The following is a 21,681-nucleotide window of genomic DNA, read 5'->3' on the forward strand; positions in this document are numbered from 1 at the left end:
CGACTGTTTTAACTATGCTTGTTTTTAATTCTTTATTCGTCCATATGGTATTCTTTTTTTCTCATGCATTTGTTACCACTGTTTTAATTAATTTCTATGTAAAGCACTTTGAATTGCCATTGGGTATGAAATGTGCTATACAAATAAACTTGCCTTGCCTTGCCTTGCCTTGCCTAACCTAACAGTCTACTAATACTTTAATGACAGTTAGTTGTGCAAAGTTACTTGAAGTTAGTAGAATGTCTATAGTGGACCATAGAAAAAAAGTGTAGGTTTTGCTGTATGGGGAACAATAAACCACTAAATAAAAGTGTTTCATACATATATTTTGTGTTTTCCAAGTCATGCAATAGCTTTATGTGAGGAACAGAATGAAAAAACATATTTTTAAAGAAATTCTAAGCTTTTGAATGCCCTTTGTACTTATAGGTTTTGACTAAATGATGGCTGAACAATTCCTTTACAAACAGCAAGTTTGTAGTAATAAAAAACCTTTGGTCAAAGTTGTAATTGCTAGTTGGAAACTGTTTTTTATTGAAGCTCCAACTGACTTTGTGATAATAAATAGAACCCAAACAGCAGGGGGTTCCAGTAGTTAATGTTACCCAGGGAGCTATCTTTACATATATTAGCATTTTATGTGTCATTTTATTATAGCTGATGTTACCTGGTGGGTCCTCGATATTTTGTGAGAGGATACAGCTCTTGATTGATAAAGTAATTAAGTAATTTCCTTTGAGCATTGCCATAGAAACAAAAAATTTAGTCCGAGGACGTGAACTGTGTAGGATCTCCAAGTTATCTCATAACTATGGTCATGCCAACGAGATGTGGATATAGTTAAGCACAGAGAAGCTCTTTTAGGACTAGCATGTTTCTTAGAATTTGTATATTAGTAGTTCTCACACAAAACTGTATATTTATTTGGTATCTTATAGTATCACTTGCAATTATGGATACAATTTTGTAATCAAACAATACCACGGTTTATATCAAAGTATAGTTTTGTAGGGAGGCTAATGTGCTAATTCTAATAAACATGCTAATGTATTTCGACCAAAAAGTACAATAAAAAAATCTGTTTACTACCACATTGCACTGTATATCAAAATGCCACTGTAGTACTGCAAAGGACACAGAAAACTTATATTTTAGATAAGGATAAAGGAAAGAATCTTTTGTTTCAGAAACTAGCCGGCAAGCACTGTTAAACGTATATAATCCTACAGCCATTTTCAGACTTCCTCGTCTGGTGCGGCTGAAATTCTGCAGTGGCGTGTCTGGTCAGTGTGTGCGAGTCATTGGTCATTCATGATGAATTGTTCACAGTAGACACAACACCACCTGTTCGTTCCTGCCACACAGCTGTGTGGAAACACCTCAGAAAACGGCTAATAGCTAGTGTTTCATTTAGATTGTTGTGTTGGTTGTAATTTATAATCTTAGACATGTTTTTTTGTGATATTCAGCCACCAAATACATTTTTAACACTTTCCGTAGGCACTAATAGCGCACAGTTAATAGTAGCTAGTGAGTTTTGTTGGCGCACCGCTAGCTGTGTCAGGCTAATAGCACTAGTTTTGTGAATAATACGTTTAGTTTACATACTGTATAATGTTTGCATCGAAATACCACATGTAAAAGTCTTTCGGCTGTTTAATGAATTCGGCTCAAATTTAAGTTCAAACACATATCAGCATTTTATTCACAAATAAGCATGCTAACACTAATGCAAAATTATACTGTCGGCTTGAATGAAGAATTAACTGTCATTACATTTCATTCTGGGAGCCACTCCAAACTCAGATAACCCCTTTCATTGTGATGCCAAAGAACTTGAACTACTTTGCACACAGTGAACTGCATTGCTGATTAAACGTTGCATAAAGTTCTGCTAGGAGTGAATGCTGGTTAATGGAATGAGAACAGGAATGTATGACTCTTTCAGGACTTCGGTTGATAAATGGCTAGTAAAATTAACTCGATATGAACGAAGGAGGAGTTGATGTGTGGGCTCTGATTGGAAATGCATTAGCCAGGTGCAGCGGTATATTGCAATTCACGTTTGGATTAAAGAAGATATTTGTTTAGTCATCATTTTAAATGTATTACAGCAGTAGATGAACTTTTTTCACACCCCCAAGAAACTTTGCATCCACTTGTAAAACATTTATGATGAAAATAATATCAGGTGGGAGGAAAGGGAAAGGCAAAGCTTTTGTGGGCCAACACAAAATTTCTCTGGGGACTGCAACAATTTTGCAAGAAAACGCAAAAGTTTGTGAGGGATTGCACAATTTCTCAAGAGAATTAAAAACTTTTGTGATATAATTCAATTGAAATATAATTTCTCATCCCATGTATCACTATGTTCCCTTTGGGGTTCAGTATTACAGCAAGGGCAATGTATTAGGAATATAATCACAATACATTTGCATTGATTTTGCAAATTTTCATTTGGCCATTCATTTTACCATTAAATTTGCTAAATCTGTCCATATCTCAAAAATATGAGATTGTAAAACAGACAATTTATTATTGTCTAGTGACATAAAAATGACATTAGAAGACAGTGTTTATATTTTAAACTGTTATTTTAGAAATATGATTATGCTATTTATTTTGAATACACTTGTATTTATTTTTGTATTGAGTTTAGCAATTTTGTTCTATGATTTTGTCATTTTTTATTAGTATATATATAGTTTGTTTTTAATCTAATATACACCGATCAGGCATAACATTATTACTATGTAGCCCCATACACAATGAGCTGTGATGCACTGTGTATTCTGACACCTTTCTATCAGAACCAGCATTAACTTCTTGAGCAATTTGAGCTCCAGTAGATCATCTGTTTGATTGGACCTCACGGGTCAGCCTTCGCTCCCCACATGCATCAATGAGCCTTGGCCGCCCATAACCCTGTCGCCGGTTCTCCACTGTTCTTTCCTTGGATCGCTTTTGATAGCTATTGACCACTGCAGACCCCACAAGAGCTGCAGTTCTTGAGATGCTCTGACCCAGTCATCTAACCATCACAATCTGGCCCTTTTCAGACTCACTCCTATACTTACGCTTGCCCATTTTTCATAGAAATCCCCCCAAAATATTTTGTACTATATTGAGTCAAATATCTCCGTTTTTTTGTCTTGATTTCTCACCACTTGTGTGTTTTGTCTGGGCGAGTCGGAATGAACTGCAGCACTAATAGCATCTCATGAACCGTGCACAGAAGACCAACGGCCAATTAACGTTACAATAACACCAGGATGAGTAAATGATGACTTTCATTTTAGAGTGAACGAACCCTTTAAAGGTGCACTATGTAGTATTTTTGCAGTAAAATATCCAAAAAACACTATGCCAGTCTTATATATTTTGTTCAGTTGAGTACTTACAATATCCCAAATGTTTCCAACTATTTGTTAATTGTGAGAAAATTGCTATTTTAACCAAGGACCCGGGAGTGTCAGCATAGCATTTGAGGGAGTAGCCTGTCAATTGCGTCATAACTGCGTTACCCTCGGTTTTATTTGGCAGAAGCACTTTTCTCTTAGCAGTGTGAACATGTCACAGCAGCACAGAGCGAATGCACAGAGTAACGTCATATTTTAAACAAACTGAAATGTATCTAATATGATAAACAGAGCTGCTTTACCTTATAATCATGACCGGAAAAGCAGAAGTGCGGGTGCCCAGCAAATATGTCCTGTCATAATAAAAGTCGAGGTGCTCGCATGGCGGGTATTTGTGTAACAATCACTCCAGCAGCCGTGCTCAGCTCCACAACACTCGGTCCTGCTCTGCTTTACACTACAGTAACGTTAATAACCGCATCCATGAACATGACTTCTTCCCAAGTCCTATTTTGCACTGGCTGTGAGGTGAAGACCACACGTCCCAAGATACTGCTCAAACTACGCCTTTGTTTTGAATAGGCGCCCTCTAGTGGACAGAAAGTTGCATAGTGCACCTTTAATTTATATCTGCTAAGTTTACGAGAACACTAGCATAGCCTCAAAGCTTACATACATGTACGTAAAGCCTTAAAACATAGTATTTTTCATCCTTTTAAACACTACACACTAAGATGTGTGTACATGTTGTTATTTATAAAAATGGTTCATTATCAGAACTCCCCACAGTGTTTTTTGGCAGTTGGAATCATCATAAAACCGACTGAACAAAGCACAAACCCTGCAATTACTCTTTGCAACCAAATGTGAATCTATAGTTCTCTTGCATGTCTTTTCAGAAGATAGTCTTTTATGATTAAGAACTATTGTAACCGTCTTCATTGTTGTATGTATGTTCCTTAGCGCAGTTAAGCATAGCATTTTCTTCCTTAAGCTCTGAAATAGGAACAAAACTAGCATGGATAAGAACAATCATATTGTGTACCTGTCAATGAAGAACATCAAGATCACAGAGTTCATATTAGAATTGTTTTGCTGGAAAGGAAATGACAGGGATATAAAGAACTCTGGGTGTTTGAAAAATACATCCATGCCTGAATATTGTACATGGCATTGTCAGCTCAGTGGCAGGCTGGATATCCGTGTTTCAAGGCAGGGAACAAAGTGTTCTTGAGACTGGTGAGCTATTATCAGTACCATCAGAAAAAAAAGGAGACAACTAAGCCAACAAGAGTCGAGACAACAGATAACAAGATGAAAGAAACTAAAAACTAAGAGCAGGGTTCAACTATAAAGATTGTTTTTTTTATTCTGCAGGCCTAGTTGTATTTTTGTATGTAACCTGCTAACAAGTGTTACTGGTACAAAAACACATACCGTTTTAGTAGGATTAAAAAAAATGTAAACATACATCTATTTTTACAAAACAATATATAGATTTTTCTTATATTAATTACAGGCCAACATACACTACAGTATATTGCCAAAAGTATTGGGGCACCCCTCCAAATCATTGAATTCAGGTGTTCCAATCACTTCCATGACCATATGTGTATAAAATCAAGCCCCTAGGCATGCAGTTGCTTCTACAAACATAAGAAAAAGAATGGGTCGCACTCAAGGATTCAAGTGAATTCAAGCATGGTACTGTGATAGGTTGTTACCTATCCAACAAGTCCATTCATGAAATTACCTCACAACTAAATATTCCATACTCAACAGTTAGTGGTATTTGACAAAGTGGAAGCAATTGGGAACAACAGCAACTCAGCCACAAAATGGTAGGTCACGTAAATTCACAGAACGGGGTCAGTGCACGCTGAGGCAAACAGTGTGCAGAACTTTCTGCTGAGTCAATAGCTACAGACCTCCAAACTTAGTGTGTGCTTCAGATTAGCTCAAGAACAGTGCGTAGAGAGCTTTGTGGAATGGGTTTCCGTGGCTGAGCAGCTGCATCCAAGCCTTACATCACCAAGTGCAATGCAAAGCATCAGATGCAGTGGTGTAAAGCACACCGCCACTGGACTGCTCTGGTCTAGAGCAGTGGAGATGTGTTCTCTTGAGTGGCGATGTGTGATGGGGGTTGTTTTTCATGGGTTAAGATTGGCCCCTTTGTTCCAGTGAAAGGAACTCTTAATGCTTCAGCATACCAAGACATTTTGAACAATTTCATGCTCCCAACTTTGTGGGAACAGTTTGGGGATGGTTCCTACCTGTTACAACATGACTGCACCAGTGCACAAAGCAAGGTCCATAAAGACATGAATGAGCGAGTTTGGTGTGGAGGAACTTGACTGACTTCTACCCAATAGAACACCTTTGGGATGAATTAGAGCGGAGACTGCGAGCCAGATCTTCTCATCCAACATCAGTGCCTGACCTCACAAATGCGTTTCTACGCATTTGTGAGGTCCTACACACTCCTAACACACTCCTAAATCTTGTGGAAAGCCTTTCCAGAAGAGTTGAAGCTGTTATAGCTGCAAAGGGTGGGCCAACTCCATATTCAACCTTACAGATTAAGAATGGGATGTCATTAAAGGTAATGTGCAATTAAAGACAGGCGTCCCAAATATTTTGGCCATATAATGTAGCTCTATAAACAAGAACAATTAACAGACATCAAAAAAATAAAACACTTATTTAATAAGCAAAATATAAAGTAAATTAAAATAATAAACTAAATAATGAAAAATACAACATAATAAATAGTAATATTTGAATCCAACCAAGGAGAGTGATACCTAAAGTAATGAATCGATTATTTATTCACAATAATATCTGGAAATTATAATGCAACCGTAATTTTTACATTAATAATTGACTTTTTATTTGTTGTAATATATTATTATGTTTTTACATTTAAATAACACTTGGCTCATGCCATCGAGGCCAACCTTATTGTTGAGCCCTGAAGCATCAGTATATCAGAACTGTATGCAGAAGATCAAAGTGCAAAAGAAACGCAGTCACCCTGCCAAAAACGGTGTCTGAGTTTATACGACCAAGGCCTAGCTGAAATGAGCTTATTAAGATTAAATAAAGGCCGAATGTACTTTAGGTATACACCCGGCCGAGACAGCACGCCCGCATACGTTCTGACAGCAGAAGAAAAATGAGCTGACTCCAGAGGAGGGGGGACTAATTTTTCTCCAGCTAATGTTGGAGATGACGTTGAGGCCTGGGAGGCCTGTGAAGGTCGGAGAGGAGGTAGGACCAGGCTGAACCCAGGAGAAAATCGGCTGTGGCCCCGGAGAACCGCCGCAGATGAGATGTAAAGGTGACTCAGACAGCTCAGAGTGCTACGGATTGGACAGGGAAAACGAAAACGAACCGCCAAAGGAAATTGGTCACTCCATTGGGCTATATTTGATGTGGTTTATATTACACGTCATTTAAGGGCAAACCTTACGATACAATGAGAATTCTTGCATGTTATTTTAGTTTCTAGAATATTCCAGGAGTAAAACTTGAAGAAAGATTTGTGAATAGTCTACAATGAACTGAAAACTGACACATTTCTAGTCTTTTAGTAAAAAAAAATCTTCAAATTGTGATGGAAATTTCTTCGTAACAGTTAATTAAAACAACTTACTCTGCCACTGAAACAACTCTGCATTTTGGATGAGATCACCAAGCCATCTTGTTTTTAGCTACTTGTGATGGAAAACATCAGGAACATATTTTGTATAACAGAATACGCTGTTTTACTCAGAAATATGATTAAAATGGGTTGCGAGCTCTATTCTGCGAGTTTGTCATGTGAAATACAAAAATTTGGCAACCCATTTTACTATGCGTATTGCGGGCCTTTTGCTACAGTTCAACTTTGGTGACAAGTGAGTTAATATAGCCGAAGACTAAATTGTATTGTTAAATATACATTTTTCTTTGAATTCATATTTAATTGTAATATGTATCTATATTATTATCCTAGTATTTATAATCATTTGAATTATCATTATTATTCAGTTAGAGTGTGCCTGAACAAATGAGTGGGAGGGTTACATGGAGAGATCATTTTGAACACAGGAATATGTAGCATACGTTTTTGTGTAACCCAGATCCTGGGTCAGACGTAACAACCCAGTTTTTGGGTAGTTTTTGTATTACCTAGCTCCTTGGTCAGACATAACAACCCAGTGTTTGGCTAGTTTTTGTATTACCTAGCTCCTTGGTAAGATGTAACACCCCAGTGTTTGGGTAGTTTTTGTGTTACCCAGCTCCTGGGTCAGATGTAAAAACCCAGTGGTTGGGTAGTTTTTGTGTAACCCAGATCCTCGGTCAGACATAACACCCCAGTGGCTAGTTTTTGTGTTACCAAGCTCCTGGGTCAGACGTAAAAACCCAGTGGTTGGGTAGTTTTGTGTAACCCAGCTCCTGGGTCAGACGTAAAAACCCACTGTTTGGGTTGTTTTTGTGTAACCCAGAAAGCACGTGTGAGCGCGATGTGTGAGTCACCTAAACAAGTGTCATGTTGTTCTTTTCATGTGATTGAAAACACCTTGCATAAAATGTTATGATTTTATTCAAAAAGATACAGAACATAAATACTTAGGATGTTAAAATATGTTCTTTCAACTGTACACTGATTGTTTATGGACAGGTTATGGAGCCAGTCACAGCATATTTTGGCTGTGAGAGAAACACAGGGAGGTGGTCCGAAATAGAAGTTTCCCCACTGAACGTTACAAGCTCTGGCATGAGATCCATATGCTATACTGTAAAATATGATAATAAAGGAATTAACATGCAAGCCAGAGGTTGTGTCGAGTATTTTATTTTTATTTTTTAAGTTTAAAGCATTTAAATTATTCAGACATTCATTCATGTATGAAGTTAAAAAAAAGCTAGTATTACAGTAAAAATGAATCAACTATGCTGGGTTAAATCAACCTATTATGCTGGGTTAATTAAACAACACAATGTGCTGGGTAAAATTAACCCAACATGTTTTTTCTCCTATATTTACCTGCCAAGTTAGAAGCGGTCCTGGATCAACATACTTTGTTGATCCTGGAACAGCATCCCTGTCCAAAAATGTAATACCCTCAAGTTATCCCTAAAATCTGAGGGAATGATAGGTGAATAACACTGATGTAGACGCACCAAACCCTTGTTGTAAGCCTAAACTTGACATAAACTGTAAACCTATCCCTCAAATCTGATTGGTTGATTGGAATGTTGTTCCAGGATCAACAAAGATGTTGATCCAGGAGCATGTCGCACTTGCTGAAATCAGGTTCTGCTATTTCCGTCACCCCTTTAATAAACGCGCCTTGTGTAAAATATGCATTCAGTTCGTTTTCCATTCCAAGACGAAAAAAGAAACTTGGTGGAATCCAAACAAGCGGGCAAAAATAGCCATTTCTATGCCACATGTAAGCATTCAGGCCGCAGCATTTAATTTGTCTCGATAAGCATGACAATTCCAATCTAGAATGAGCAACTTCTGTAATGAAACTAATGCCAATAGCAGTAATTGTGTTGACATTTGGAGCTGTTTACTTGATTCCGAATCAATTCTTTTTCCTTTTTTTTACATCCAGGGTAGAAGCACACACCGATGCCCAGAGCCTCAGTCAACCATGGAAATTCTGCGCTTTTTTCATAAATAGCAAATTCTCCACCATGGATAAACAGAGCGGGAGCTAAGAGTAAGCCCTGGATTAATCCTCTCTGCCAAACAGCATGGACTTCTCAGCTGCGATGCGACGGCCCTCGCTCCTTGGAGAGGAAGCACATGAAGACGAAAAAAACCCCAACAAGAAATAATCAGCCATTCCGTCCAAGATGTGGGGAGAGGATCAGTCACATGGCTGCTTCTTTAAAGTAAAAAAAAATAAAAATCATGTGATATGACAGCCTGTGCGGGCGCTTTCCACTCACGGATGCCTCCAAGGAGATTTCGGCCTGCCTACACAATGAAAAGAGACACATACCTGTGGGCCGAGCTTTATCGGAGCTACCTAACCAGGCATGTGTCAGTTAAATCCGCTTTGGAATATGTGCTCATAAGATCAGACATCTCACCTGAGATGGAGGGACGTAGGTAAAGACCGACTGTTTTAATGTGATTTCACCATTCAAGCGGGCAGAGATGCTTAATGGTGTTCTGCTGTGTTCCAATGTATCTTCTTCTGAACAGGCTTATATTTCCTGTTGCATTCACTGTAATCATTTTACAATGATAAAGTTACTTGATATGCTAATGCCAATCACTATTAGTGTTGCATATACTTTAGGTTAGGGATTTAACCAAGCCATAAATCTTACATAAGATTTTTCGTCTGATGGGTAAAAAGGAGGGGGAAAAAATCACATGGACATTTCCTACTGGAGAAAAACAACCTGAGCATGTTTGCTTATGATCTAGCTGTCTGGTTTTAGCACTTTTTAGCTGGTTTGCTATTTTAGAGGGGGTTGAATACTTGTCAGCTGCCCTGTCAAGTTTGCTGGGACATTTGTCAGCTATAGTAGTTTTAGATTGGTTTGGGGCATTTGTTGGGTGAATAGGTTGGACTAGTTTGTTGGTTTCAAAAGCTGGCCATGCTGGTTTGGTTTGCTGTTGGTTTGTTATTTTAAGGGGTTTTGAGCACTTGTCAGCTGCCTGGTATTGTCTATTGTGCTGGGTTTAGTGGGATTTGTGGCATTTGTCAATTATAGTAGTTTTAGATTGTTTTTTGGCATTTGTCTGGTGCTCGGGTTGGTCTAATTTGCTGGTTTCAGAAGGGTTTTGAGGCTGGCCTAGTTTGGTCATTGTAAAGTTTTTAGGAGGGTACTTGTCAGCAATAATCGTTTTTATTCAAAAAGCCTTGGCTGTTTTCAACTGATCAGGCCGGTTAAGTTTTGTAATTTTAGAGAGTTTTGGTGTACTTGTCAGCAATAATGATTTTAGAGGGGTATTGGGTACTTGTCAACCAAATGCTGGTTTTGGAGGGGGTTTGGGCACTTGCCAGCTGATCAGGCAGGTCTAGTTTGGTCATTTTAAAGGTTTTTTGAATACTTGACAGCTGCCCGGACTGATCTAGTTTGTTGGTTTTAGTGGAATTTTGTGGCATTTGTCAACCATAGTAGTTTTAGATTTTTTTTGAGCATTTGTCAGGTGCTCAGGTTGGTCTAGTTTGCTGGTTTCAGAAGGGGGTTGGGCACTTGCCAGCTAAGGCTGTCCTAGTTTGGTAATTTTAGAGGGGTTTGGGCCACTTGTCAGCTATTGTGTTTTTAGAGGAGTTTTGGGCATTTGTCAGCTGCTTGGGCTGGTGTAGGATTTCGATTTTAGTCTAGTCTTGGTGATTTGTCATCTGAGATAGTTTAGAACGATTGTGGTTATTTGTCTGCGGCTTAGGCTGTTCTAGTTTATTGGTTTTAGAAGGGTTTTGGACATTTTTCAGCTGGTATTGCTTTATGGTTTTAGAGATTTCTTTTGAGGACTTGTGCTGGTCTGTCTTGCTGATTTTACTGAGGTTTTGGGTACTTTTTAGCTGTTAAAACCATCTTAGGCTGGATTTTTTCCCCCAGCATGGTTGCAGGAGGATCTCTAGGTATATTTAGAGACCATAATCTCATGGAGATGCCCTGGGAGGGAAACCCAGCATTTGGTAGTGAGTTTTCTTCAGAAAATGTAAATATAGACATTCTTCCCTATAAATCCTTAACTAAACAGACCCTGCATTAAATCACCAGTGGGATTGAAGGTAACAGACTGTCAAATTTAAAAGTGAAGCTTTGCAGTATCTCATTTTCTTCACTGGCAGAAAGAGAAGCAGGGAGAAAAAGAAATGGAGAACAATGTCAGGTTGGATAAAGTTAAATGTAGGAGGGCTGGCTAAAACTCAATGGGGAGGAAGACCCACTTATGTTTTTTACGGCAAAATTACATTCCCATCACTGGTACCTCACAAGTATAATGACATATATTTGATTAGTTTTCTTTCTTTTATACTATTGGTTTATAGTTTTCCTCATGGCTAAATGTGCGATCATTTATGTTGTTTATGATTCATTGTACAATTCCAATGCACTCTACAACATAGTTTAGATACACAAAAATAGGCACAAAAAACAACCTCAGCAATAGTTTATTTAAGCAAATATCTCGACATAAAACAAAGACAATAAATCTTTATATTACATTGTCCTTGCTGGTCATCACAACAACAAAAGTTTCATTTAGCAAACAAATGACTCGAAAGAACTGGTTCTTTTTAATGAATCATTTAACACGACATGAAGTCGTTACTATACTTGAGGCTTGTGAAACTTCAATTCAACTCAAAAATATTGTTTAATATGTTTGTTCAATTCAAATGATCACTTAAAAAGTTACCCTTCATGGAAACGGGAATGCTCAAACAAGCGGAGCACAAATCTGTAAATTCCTTAAATGTTTCCATCCCAAACACTCACAAACATAAATATGCCCTCATTTTCCTGTCCTCTCATGTTGTCCTCTTTTTCAGAAGCTCCACGCCACCACTTGCACTTTACAGGGTGATTCTTCATTCAAGGACGGCCCTTTGAAGTTACCAAGGAAACCCAGAGCTGCTCCTCTTCGACATTTCCATATCAAAGCCTACTCGCCCAGCTATCATCTGTCAAACGGCAATTAAAATATCACACGATCATTCGAGATTAGACAAATTATGGACTCGTGCCCATGTGGCATCTGTATAGGAGGAGTGCAACTGAAAAGTCATGTGATCCATGACTGTTTGACAATGGGTTTTGAACAAAACTGTGGAGAAATTTGTCAGTAGTTCTGGAGGAATCGAGTTTCTCCCTGAGGTATGTTTGTGGGTGAGAAGATAGTGGATGTGTTTGATCTGTATGGGATGGGGCTCGGTTGTTTATCACCATTATGTGAAAGTTAAACACTCCCGCACAATCCTTATCGCGTTTCTTCTTGTATTGATCTTGCTCCGAACTGCAAATTCAACAAAATTTCTATCGTAATATATACCCACAGGAAAGAAAAATCACAGATGAGATCTCTTTAATATCTCATTTGTTTCGCCTGGACAGAAATGAGATTAAATGAAGAGTTTGTTTTTTTGTGTGCAGGTTTTTCTCCAGAGAGAAAGACTGCAGTAAACTCACATGTGTCTCCTCTGCGGTTTCAGAAGAGATGTCTTACTTTGTCTGCAATCAGAAGTCAAAATTTAATACAAACTGAAATATTTCTCATTATAGACTAAATGAATGGCACAGCAGATAATTAACATTTTAAAATAGTTTTATGAGCTTCCAGAGAGTGTATATTCCAATATATTTACATAAAATCCTATTTTATTTTATACTGTATTATTTATTATCAATATCTTGTCAAATAAAGTTGGCTTAGAATAAATAATAATAATAAAAATCCTATTTTAATAATAAAAATGCTTTAAAACAAGACAACAATTTTGGAAAAGAACATTTATGATATTTTCTCTGAAACCAAGTCACATCTAATGCAGTTTTGCTTCTCAGGTAAAGTTTTTCCCAGTTATGTTCTCCACATTGATTTATCAACAATTGTTTAAGATTTAAGAAAGTAAACTTAAAGGGTTAGTTTATCCAAAAATTAAGATTAGCCCATGATTTACTCACCATCAAGCCATCCTAGGTGTGTATGACTTTCTTCTTTTAGACAAATACAATGGGAGTTATGTTAAAAATGTCCTGGCTCTTCAGGCGGATCTCACGAAAATGCATATAAATAGTACGAGTGTGCAATGTCGTGGAATGTACATGCATTTTGGCGTGCATATACTTTGCTGTTTTTTTCGCGTGCATATGATACACACTTTATGCCGTATTATACGGACGAACCACCCACCCCACCACCCTAATCCTACTCAAGAGCGTGTCATATACACGCCAAAATGAGTTTTGGCGTATACATTCCACAACATTACACACTCGTACTATTTATACGCATTTACATGTGATCAGGTTAGGCTTTTCCAGGCATTATAATGGCAGTTAATGGTTGTACCGTTGTTGAAGTCCATAAAAGTGCATCTATCCATCATATAACTGCTCCACACAGCTCCATGGGGTTAATAAAGGCCTTATGAAGTGACGCAATGCGTCTGTGTAAGAAAAGTATTCACATTTAAAATGTATAAAATAAATGATCTAGCTTCCACCAGATCGCCTTCCGTATTCAACCTACGGAATAAGTGCAGCGTCTCTCGCTCGAAGTTCAAAATGCTTACGCTAAGTCTGATGACATAGCACACCAGTTACGTTGTTTTTTTTTTCCTGATCTGGCGGAAGACCAAGTGTTTTGTTGGTAAATGGCGCAGTCGCTTTCAGTTCCTCAAAATAACAACTCGCCAACAATGCGCCTAAACACACCTTGTTTTTAGACCAGGGCGAACAGATGGGCGCGAGTGCATTTGCTATGTAAACAACGTGGCGCTGGATGCGAAAATGATAATTGTCGGGCTGAAACTAGCAAAAAACCCTTGTGTCTTGTCTGGCGTCGCATGATAGGACCAGTCAAGCAGTAAAGCCGCAGCTCAACAATCGGACTGTAAAGTGTTAGCATATAAATCATGAGGTTTGGCTTTACACCACATACAATTTACTTCTACAGTGAGACTTTGAGTCTGCAAAGTTTGACAAAAAACATTTCTGAAATTGCACAGTATGCCCAGCTTTACACGTCAATGAATGAAAAAGAGGTTTTTGATGGAGTGTTTGCATCAATAACAAGTCCACAATATGAGCAAGTAATAAATAAAGCGTGAAATATAGCTCCTCACAACAATATCCTGTGTTTGTCAAGCTGGCAGGAGTGACATCATTTCCACCGCTGCTATCAGGATGAAAGCGCCATAATGTTCCCCTCATTAGAATTTATTAGTCATTGTTCTCATTTTGCAATATTCATTCAAACATTTGTTTTCTTTTGATAAAATTATGATTTCATGGCCTGTCAGATGGGCTCCTTTGAAACTCAGGAGATGAAGAGGGGTTTCGAAGAAGGGCTCGGTAATTACAGCTACTTTGGTGGTTGAATAGACCAGAGGCAGGTTTATAAACCGACACTGCCATCTGTAAATAAATGTATTCGGCCGTCTGTTTGTACTTTGTGGCGAGGGAGCTCCATTTGCGAAAGTTGCAATTTACATGTAAATGATTTGGCAAGTCACAAACTAATTGGATCATAGAGGTGCAAGGTATCGCATTTGCACGATAGTTCATAATTGAGAACCGATGCCTTCTTTATCAGAAATTAATTTCTTCTACTGTTCGCTGGCTCCCGGTACAAGCTTCATTATAGACCCCCAGATATGTTTACAGCGAGACCTCCGTTTAAAGATGTGTGTGTGCGGCGAAGTTTGACGTGCCTTATTAATTAAAACAAATACGAGATTAAAAATGCAGTGCCCTTGGCTAGCATATGTTCAACCATGGAGCAAGAACAATAGAAATATCCACAGAAAACAACCACTTTGAAGATCTGATACAGGCCGGAGATGGATATCAAGGCATCTGGCAAATACGTGACATCAAAGGCGCAAGTCATTGCAAGGCATTGCCAGCAAAATATTGTGAATATCAGAGTAAAAATCTGGATGTTAACCGACTTCGATGTTTACAAGGGTTGACGTGGCTTTTTAATGGGTGTTATCGAAGCACCCAAATATCAAATCAGGTAAATACTCAAAAGCAGCAGGTTGCTAACTCTCAAAAGCGTCACTCTCTTTAGGCTTGCCTTTTGACGTGTTTATTCGCTATCTGAACTCTTTGCTGCCATTTGAAGTCATTGAAACATGCTGTTTGTTTTTGCGTTGACTGAAGTATCAGAGAAATATCAAAACACATCAAGCCTTTAACGTGATACCAAAGAGCCTCATAATGCAAACAGACGTTTAACAGACTTAAATAGACCCGAACACACCACAGGGAACTGTTTGCATTTCAAAGCCAGACACTCAAGTTTGTAAATCATAATCTGATGTTTGGGTTTGAGATGTTTTTATGGTTTGTTTGGTCTCTTTTGTTTCATGTTGACGGCTGTATTAGTTTGGGGGCAAACAAGCTAACTTAAATTGGTTGTTGGTACTTAACCTTTTCCCAAGGTACCCAGAAAGCTTTGAACATGCTCTTTGAAGAAGTTTTAAGCCGTTCTGTGATGGGACTGGAGGTTATTTTATTGTTCTTGTCGCGGAGGCAGGGCTTCTTAGCCGTTTCATCCCCTTCAAGTTTGATGAATAGCCTACATGTCCAATCACACACATAGTAGCCTTGTAAACACAGGTCTTGTATATGTAGATCATGGCAGAGGACAAACATCTGGTTACATAATGCAAATTTAGCCCCTAGAGGCAATGATAGTAGGTTTGTGGGAAGGATGAATTGGTCGACGTTCAGATTATCCATCTTGCATCCCAGTGGATACCTGCTTTAGCCTTCACGGTCAGCCACACAAGAGATTTATAGATTTCAGATCCTGGGTTTCCGGCAATGAGACTAATCGTGACATCTAGACAAATAATGTTTGTGATCAGTGACATGGAAATACAATATAACCATAAATAATGTCATGTACTTAATTAAATGAAAGACAAACAGTGCACCAACATGAAAAGTCGCACTTAATGTCGACCTTAGAAAAAAATAAAAAGCCGATTATGATTGCTTATCTTTGTTTCTCATAATTGTCTTCCTCACGATTGTGACTTTGTTTCTCTAATTGTGACTATTTTTCACAATTGCAAAATTTGTTTCGCACAATTACGACTAAATATCTCATTGCTGTTGTTTCTCAGTCGCAACTTTGTTTCTCATAATTGTGACTATCATGATTGCGACTTTGTTTCTCACAGTTGTGACTTTTTCACAATTGCAGATTTGTTTCTCACAATTATGACTTTCACACAATTGCGACTTCATTTCTCATAATTGCTGTTGTTTTTTCACAGTTGCATCTTTGTTTCTCATAACTGCAACGTTTCACAATTGCACATTTTTTCCACAATTGTGACTTCATATCTCATAGTTGCTGTTGTTTCTCACAATCGCATCTTTGTTTATCATAATTGTGGATGTTTTTTCACAATTGCGACTTTTGCATAGGTGCCACATCATATCTCATAATTGCTGTTGTTTTCACCGTTGCAACTGTTTCTCACAATTGTGATTTTTTTTTCCACAATTGCAGATTTGTTTCTCACAATTGTGACTTTCACACAATTGCATCTTCATATATCATAATTGCTGTGTTGTTTCTCATAGTCACAATGTTGTTTCTCATAATTGTGGCTTTTCACAATTGAAAATTTATATCTCATAATTGCTGGTGGTTTTTTACAATTACATTTTTGTTTCTCTTAATTGCGACTTCTCATAATTGTTGTTTCTCCCAATTGCATCTTTGTTTCTCATAATTGCGACTTTTTGCACAATTGCAAATTTATCTCTCACAATTGCGACTTTGTATCTCATAATTGCTGTGGTTTCTCATAACTGCGACTTCATATCTCATAATTGCTGTGGTTTCTCATAACTGCGACTTCATATCTCATAATTACTGTTTTTTCTCAAAACTGCGACTTCATATTTCATAATTACTGTTGTTTCTCATAACTGCGACTTCATATCTCATAATTACTGTTGTTTCTCATAACTGCGACTTCATATCTCATAATTGCTGTTGTTTCTCATAACTGCGACTTCATATCTCATAATTGCTGTTGTTTCTCATAACTGCGACTTCATATCTCATAATTGCTGTTGTTTCTCATAACTGCGACTTCGTATCTCATAATTGCTGTTGTTTCTCATAACTGCGACTTCATATCTCATAATTACTGTTGTTTCTCATAACTGCGACTTCATATCTCATAATTACTGTTGTTTCTCATAACTGCGACTTCATATCTCATAATTACTATATGTTGTTTCTCAGTCGCCACTTTCTTTCTCATAATTGTGACTTCACAATTGCATATTTTTTCACAATTGTGACTTCATATCTCATTGTTGCTGTTGTATCTCACAATTGTATCTTTGTTTTTCATGACTGTGACTTTGTGTCTCACAGTTGCAACTGTTTCTCTTAATTGTTACTTTTTTCACAATTGTATATTAGTTTTTTATCATAACTTTTTTATCATATCATGACTTCATATCATAATTGCTGTTGTTTCTTACAATTGCAAATTTGTTTCTCACAATTGTGATTTTTTCACAATTACGACTTCATATATGATGTTTCTTAAAAAAACTAAGTTCGGGAGAAGCACGTTCAAATGATCTACCTAATCATGATGTCATTCCAACCAGCTGTCAACAATCAGTAATCAACATGTCTACCAATCAGCTCAAGTGGAGGATCACATAAATACCCAGTCAACTCACCAACGTTCCTTGACAAAGTTTGCAGCATCCCTCCACCACCCCTTCTACCTCACACGCACCTGGTTAACTTTCCTAACCAGAAATACGGGGGGAGTACTCTGGGTTCGGGCCAAATACCGAGCTCGGAGCCCTCTCCTCGGACAGCACGCCAAATATGCATACCATTTATTCTATCTGAATTATTTGTAAATGTGAACTCGTGAACTTATAATTGCTGTTGTTTTTCATAGTAATTGCAATGTTCTAACAATTTAGAATGTATCTCTTTTTTATATTTTCATCTTAATTTAGACTCTCTCATAATGGCAACTGTGTATCTTCCAATTGCATGTTTTCTCATAATTGTATCTCGTAGTTGCATCTCACAAAATTACTTTTTATATAATTTTAATCTCGTAAATGTATATTTCACTCTGAAGCACAAATGGGCTTCAATACACCCCAATATTACAAAGAGCAAAAACTCATTTGTTGCAATTATTGCCTGTTTTTCACTTTCATAGATTGATATTAAGGAAAAAAGCTAAATCTACAGATCAAAATAAAGTGCCGGGGAAAACCTTAAGCATTTCCATCAGGGTATTCTCAGATTGGAATGAAGATGTCACTCAGTGTCATTGTACTCAAGTCAAGCAAAGCTCTTCAGATTTGAGCAGGACCCTACGGGACCACTGCGTCTTTATCTGACACGGCTGTGTTCTCGACAGCGCGTGGCCCACTCAATAGGACTGATTGATGTCTGCGCTTCTGGATTTGCCTTCAATTTAGCGGGAGGCATGCAAAGTATGGCTCCGATTTCTGCTCGGTGGTGTATAGAAACGTCCAATTATGGCGCCACTGTGACATTGTGAGGGAGGTTTCCAGCTGTGCTGTGTGGACCATAAAATGAGGTGCATAATAGATGTGAACGTCAGCACTGTTTCATCATTCAGAGAAAAACGTGGGCAAAAATATATAGGGAATAGTATTGTAGATGAGATATGTTTTTAGGGAAGATATGTACCCCATGCAGGGTTTCTGCCAAATTGTACTTTTTCCCCAATGTATGTTTTGCTTTTTAGTAATGTATGCTTGGTTATTTTATTGTATATAATACAAGTACTTCTTATGGAAGCTTGTTTTCACCACATAAACAAAATATGTAAAAGTTAATTCCAAAATTTTTCTCACACAAATGCAAATTCTGAAATTATTATTATTTTTAGTTTTATTAATTTTTTTTGTCAGTTTCAAGTCTAATAGGTTATTTTTGATTTGTGAGTTTACATTTTAGAATTTAAATCTTGAGTCCAAATCTCGCAATTCAGAGGTCTGAGAAAAAACTGAGAATAAAGGTTTTTCTTAGTCAGTTTTTAACTCAGAGAAGTCACAATTCCCTTTTTTCCCCTTTATTCCGTGGCAGAAACCAGCTTCCGTAGCGTTTGGCTCTTTAATTTTAATTTTTTTAATTTTTATTATTATTAGACAACTTCAGAAGACTCTGAATATGAACTGTTTTATTGGTTTATGGGTCTTTTTGGAGTGACATGAATACTAGGAACTGCTTTAATAAAAAAAAAATGAGAATTTCAGAATATCCCTTTTTGTGTTTTCCACAGGAAAATGGCAGCAGACAGGTTTTGAATAAAGTAAAGGTGAATAAACAATGACTGAATATTATTTTTGGGATGAACTGTTGCTAATGATGCATTTTTACCTTTTTATTTGTAGGAAATTAGGATCGGTTTACTGTTTCTCATAGTGTTTCTCGCACACAATGTCAGGAGATACACTTATTCAGAAGTCAAGATTCCAACTTTTTTAAGAAGTGTTGATGCAATGAAATTTAAAATCAACTTATTTTCCCCTCAAAATTATAAATGTAAAATTATATATATAAATATATATATATATATATATATATATATATATATATATATATATATATATATATATATATATATATATATATATATATATTCTGAATAAAATATTGAAATTTGAATCTTCCACATCATTGCATTCTGTTTTTATTTTTTTGGAATCGGGTTTGTAGTCTGTAGCCCTAGTTTATGTTCGCTTTTAATAAATGTGTTTAAAAGATTTGTTGTGGAGTGAGGGGAAATGACATACATAGTGTTATAATGTGTTATAAGAGTTTCCATTTATTTACCATTATTTTACACTATTTCTGAATGTAGCAATACAATGTGACGGATACACAGATTTCTCTCAACAATGCGACTTAGTCAGGTGCCACATATCTTCTGGAAAATATAAAGCTAAAGGTAGCTGTGCAGCCCTTTTAAATAGTTTAGAATATGCAAACAATCTAGCCGAGCCTAAATAATTTGAGCTGAAAATATCTATATTTAAACTCACACATACTTGACTCGTCACACCAAACATCACCTTGCAAGATGATTAGCACCCTGTTATATAGCATGAACTCGCAATTAGCGCTGCCTGCTAAGCTGCGTGTTAGCAGTGTTAACTCTCTAATTGAATATTTATTGTGGTTGCAAGCAGACCTATTGCCAAATTCTTATCCTGTGGCTTTGCTCATACCTTCGTACTTGTGCTGTGCATTTTTCAGAGATGGCGGCGGCGGCCTGCGTGGCTCCAGCGTGTATCTGCAGCGAGGAGATAAAGGCCTCTCGCGTCCCGAACATGACATGTGGATTATAATGCCCGCTCCCACCCGCGGCTCGGCAGACCCCCAGTCACGCTCACTCGACGGCAATCCATGGAGCCTTTTCCTCTCCCGGTCAAGGATGGGTCATCTTATTTTTAGAGCCTGCCAGCCGCTGGGTTGGATTTACCTGGTAATATTTATTTAATGTGAGCCGGTAAATGTAAAATAAAATGGCTTATAGACTAGAAAGTTCAACAGTTTAAGTGTTTACCAACGTCCTCAAGCGCAGGCACTAAAGTAGAGAGCCCAAGTCAATCTGTCTGAATTACACACATAATAACCAAGCACTTGAATAGGTTTGTCATGGAGGCACATGTGTATGTTTCCTGCTTGCGTTTGTTTATGGGCGTGTTTTGCATAAATTTACACTCTGTGACTTTTTAACGGCGTAATCAGGGATGGGTCATTAGGCGAATGGGTCCGAGCGTTAATGATATTTTGATTATTGCTGGTGCTGTGTACCTGGGTCGTTATGTCGGGTATTCATTTACATTAGTAATGATTCAGCGTCTGGTCGGCTCAAGCTAAGGTCAAGAAAGTTATTGAGAACTTTTGGGCAACAGAATACACTTGGTCATCTCGACAAGATCGCAAACCAAAATATAGACGGATAATGGAAACAATATACACTATATTGCCAAAGTAATGGGAAACCCTACAAATCCTAAAATTCATGTTCCAATCACTTCCTTGGCCACAGATGTATAAAATCAAGCACCTTGGCATGCTGACGCTTCAACAAACATTTGTGAAAGAATGGGTCGATCTCAGGAGCTCAGTTTATTCAAGCGTGGTGCCATGATAGGTTGCCACAAGTCAAATTTCCTCACTACTAAATATTCCAGGAACACAGTGTGCAGAAGTTGCCAACTTTCGGCAGAGTCAGTAGCTACAGACCTCCAAACTTTGTGTGGCCTTCAGATCAGCTCAAGAACAGTGCGTAGAGAACTTAATGGAATAGGTGCATCCAAGTGTAAAGTTTGGTTGAGGGGGGATTATAGTATGGGTCGTTCTTCAGGGGTTAGGCTTGGCCTCTTAGTTCCAGTGAAAAGAACTTTTAATGCTTCAGCACACCAAAACATTTTGGACAATTTCATGCTCCCAACTTTGTGGGAACCATTTGGGGATGACCCCTTCCCTTTTCAACATGACTGTGAACCAGTGCACAAAGCAAGGCCCATAAAAACATTTGAACAAGTTTGGTGTGGAGGAACCTGACTGGCCTGCACA

This window comes from Pseudorasbora parva, chromosome 14 (assembly GCF_024679245.1).
Source record: "Pseudorasbora parva isolate DD20220531a chromosome 14, ASM2467924v1, whole genome shotgun sequence".
Classification (NCBI taxonomy): domain Eukaryota; kingdom Metazoa; phylum Chordata; class Actinopteri; order Cypriniformes; family Gobionidae; genus Pseudorasbora; species Pseudorasbora parva.